The sequence below is a fragment of the Macaca nemestrina genome, chromosome 15 (assembly GCF_043159975.1).
Source record: "Macaca nemestrina isolate mMacNem1 chromosome 15, mMacNem.hap1, whole genome shotgun sequence".
Classification (NCBI taxonomy): domain Eukaryota; kingdom Metazoa; phylum Chordata; class Mammalia; order Primates; family Cercopithecidae; genus Macaca; species Macaca nemestrina.
Window position 1 is genome coordinate 29,075,755 of NC_092139.1, and position 4,045 is coordinate 29,079,799.

At 47.6% G+C, this 4,045-nt stretch overlaps 1 pseudogene; it reads left to right on the top strand.

Annotated features, from left to right (window-relative positions):
• Positions 1-2,144: 2,144 nt before the first annotated feature.
• LOC112429285 (U6 spliceosomal RNA) lies at positions 2,145-2,233 on the top strand (annotated as a pseudogene).
• Positions 2,234-4,045: the final 1,812 nt, after the last annotated feature.

Sequence of the window (4,045 nt, forward strand, 5' to 3'; positions counted from 1 at the left end):
CAGCGTATCCCCCGCCCCCCACACAGACGCATCATCGCCACCACCGAGTGACGTAAGGTCCCAGCGGCCCCGCCCCCTGCCCTGTCCGCCCGATCACCGTGGCAACCGCCTGCGCAGGCCACGCCCACTGCCCTGACGCGCGGGAAACAGGTCCGCGCCCTATCAGAAACACGAAGCCCCTACTCACTCGTAATCACTGAGATCTCGGAAGCCGGGGAATGGACGCTATCCATCACCCGTTAATTTTGCCACCTAAATGTGTCTCAAAGCTTCCCACTTCTCCATCGAAGCGACCACCATCTCTCCAAGATGACAGTGGTCTCCACCCTATTACTCTTCGCCGTTCTAATCCATTCTTCGTACACAGGCAGAGAGGTCTTTTCAAAACGCCATCCCCTGCTCAAAGCCCGTTTCCCTCCCTACTCCTAATTAAGATCTAACTCTTCACCTAGAGTATCTACCAGGCTCTTCAAAGTCTGGACCTGACCTGCCGCTTTCTTGTCCTCACACATCCAGCTCCCCCACATTCTCAGCGTCCTTCAACTCCGCCAACAATCCAGGTTCTTCTCACCTCAGAGCCTTTGCACTCTTTTTCTCCCCCACTTTATCATTAACACCTAGAAAGGTTTCCAATTGCTGCTAAGGATAAGGAGCTATATTTTGCCTGGGGACGAAGGTCGGAGTTGAAGCCATCCCGAAAGAATATGAGGCCAGGAGCAGTGGCTCACGCCTGTAATTCCAACACTTTGAGAGGCTGAGATGGGTAGATCACTTGAGCTCACGAGTTCAAGTCCAGCCTGAGCAACATAGCCAGACCCCCCCCCCCCCACTTCTCTCCAAGAAATACAACAATTAGCCAGGCGTGAACGTGCGCACTTGTGGCCCCAGCTCAACCTTCTGAGTAGCTGGGACTGCCGGCCCATGCCACCATGCCTGGCGAATTTTTTTTTTTTTTTAGACACGGTCTCAGTGTGTCACCCAGGCTGGAGTGCAGTGGCTCAGTCTTGGCTCATCATAACCTCCACCTCCTAGGCCCAAGCAATTCTCCCACCTCAGTCTCCCTGATAGCTGGGACCACAGGTGTGCACCACCAAGCCTGGCTAATTTTTGCATTTTTTTGTAGAGATGCAGTATCACCATGTTGCCCAGGCTGGTCTTGAATTCCTGGGCTCAAGCAGTCCACCCACCTTAGCCTCCTAGAGTGCTGGAATTAACATCGTGCTCAGCCAATTTTTTTTTTTTTTTGAGACGGAGTCTCACTCTGTAGCCCAAGCTGTGCAATGGTGCAATCTTGGCTTACTGCAACCTCCGCCTCCCAGGTTCAAGCAATTCTCTGCCTCAGCCTCAGGAGTAGCTGGAATTACAGGTGCACGCCGCCACACCCAGCTAATTTTTTGTATTTTTTTTTTTTTTAGTAGAGACGGGGTTTCACCATCTTGATGAGGCTGGTCTTGAACTCCTGCCCTCATAATCTGCCCACCTCAGCCTCCTAAAGTGCTGGGATTACAGGCGTGAGCCACTGCGCCCGACTCAGTTTTTTGTTTTTGTTTTTGTTTTTGTTTTAGAGACAGGGTTTCACTTTGTTGCCCAGGCTGGTCTCAAACTCCTTGGCTCAAGTGATCCTCCTGCCTCAGCCTCCAGAAATGCTGGAATTACAGGCCTCAGCCAGCAAATCCAGCTTGAGAAGTGCTTTTTAAACCAGGGCTGGAGACTAAGGAGGGTATTGCCTCAGTGGAGGTAGTCAGGGCAAAGAGCAGCCGTTAGGTAGAGATACTGTGGAACCAGGGACAAAAGCTTCAGCTATACTTGCTTGGGCAGTACATGTCTTCTATTAAAATTGTAACATGGCTGGGCATGGTGGCTCACGCCTGTAATTCCAGCACTTTGGGAGGCCAAGATGGGCAGATTACCTGAGGTCAGGAGTTCGAGACCAGCCTGGCCAACATGGTGAAACCCTCTCTCTACTAAAAATACAAAAATTAGCCAGGCGTGGTGTTGCATGCCTGTAGTCCTGGCTACTTGAGAGGCTGAGGCAGGAGAATGACTTGAACCCTGGAGGCAGAGGTTGCAGTGAGCCGAGATAGCACCACTGCACTCTAGCCTGGGCAACAGAACAAGATTCCATCTCAAAAAATAATAATAAAATAAAATAAAATTGCAACAATACAGAAAAGATTCACATGACCCCTGCACAAGGATAAGCATGCAAATTCATGATACATTTCATACTTTTTTAAAAATCAGCAATTTGAGAATCAGTGCCACTCAGTCAAGTAAGTGCTCACATACAGGAAGGGCCTTCCCAAGATCCTCTGGGTTTATGTTTATTAATATGAAATTGCTCAGATGTCAGTGGCTATGGTAGCACACAAATAACTTTTTGCCCCACAACCACAATAATGCCAAGAACTCCAGACTCTGTAGCCCCGTATAAATATAGCATGTTTCTTTACTTATTCAACCAGCATTTACTTTAGAGTCAAATTCAAGATGGGCAGCAAACACTCAGAGCACAATAAGACTTAGGCCCTGCTCTCAAGGAGCTCACAGACTAGTGAAGTAATCATGGCAAGCAAAAGAGAAATACGTTACAAGGGCCCCTGAGCTACAACAGGAGTGCAGGCTTGGAAAACAGACAGGCACAAGGACAGCTCCACCAAGAAAGAGCGACAGCTGCTGCCCCCAGCAGCACTGCACACCACTGCTGTGATTCAATCTTAGTATCCCTTTGTGTTTGAGTCACTCACTCAAGAGGCAAAGTCTTGGCCAGCAGCCACTGTCGATTGGCCAATCTCAGGTCACATGGATGAGTCCAGCCTGCCAGGGAAAGAAGAGAGGAATGATCTGCTCCTAAGGGTACTCCCCAAGATGGGAAGTGGGGGTTGGAAGGAGACTGACACTGATCAGGGAAAAATAACTGAATACAGATATGAAAAAAGTACCTTGGGAGTTAAGCTCTTTCTGATGGAAAAACTTTCAGAAATTTGACTTACCAGCTTCTTCTGAACTGAATATTAATGGAATGCTAGCCAAAGAGCTCCAGTTTACAAGATTTTGGTCTAAAGTTCACTGACTCCTTAGTAGCATCTACCTTCTGCCTTAAGATCCTCCCCAGCATCTTACTAGTACTGTATTTCAAAACTGTAGTCCCAACCCATAAACTGAGAGCTCCACAATGAAACCCTGTGTGCATCCATACGAAGTATAGGGTAGCACCAAAAGCATCCATCTGTGTGGAAGAGTTGTCACTCTCCGTAGGCATCACTTTTCTTCAATATTCACTTTTTTCACTCAGTGGGATAATGTATATCTACCAACACAGAATTGTCACGTTTAAGTTCAATAATATGTGAGAAAATGTACTAAACTACAAAGTTCTATACAAATTCATTTCTACTTTCTTTCTTACTAGGTTCAGCATATTCAAAATGTTCCTAGAGAAAGAGAAGCAGAATTAAAGATCCAACATGAGATAAAATATTCAATTAGGAAACTGATCTTTCTCAACCTCTACCCAGCAAACCTCTATACTCTATCGTTATGCAACCCTCAAGCACTTACAGTGAGTCTGTTAAGGGAAAAGAGGGAAACTAAAACAGAAAAGTAAGCCCTCTAAATCTCACAGACCCCATGTACTGAGTTATCACCAAACTTGAGCATGTCAGTCCCCAAAAGCAGGAACTGGGGTGTCATCTCTGCAGCACCAAGCTGAGTGTGAGAACTCGGGAAGCCGGAAACCACAGTCACAGTAGCATTTGAAAGGTCCAAGACCTCAACAAGGCACCAGAGGCCCAAGGGAAGCAGGTTGTCTTGGCCCTGGCCTGAGGTCTCTCCAGTCTGGGCTCCATGGAAAGTTGCTGAACTCCCCAGGCCTTAACTGCTCTCCAGGTGAGGGGGAGGAGAATTAACTAGGAATTCCAAATTACTTCTGGCATTTTGCAAGATTACAAGGAGAGAGGGAGCAGTAGGAAGGAGAGGAAAGCATTTTGTATTCTTGTCCTAGTCACTAAAAAGGCCGATAAGGCCAGGCACAGAAGCTCACGCC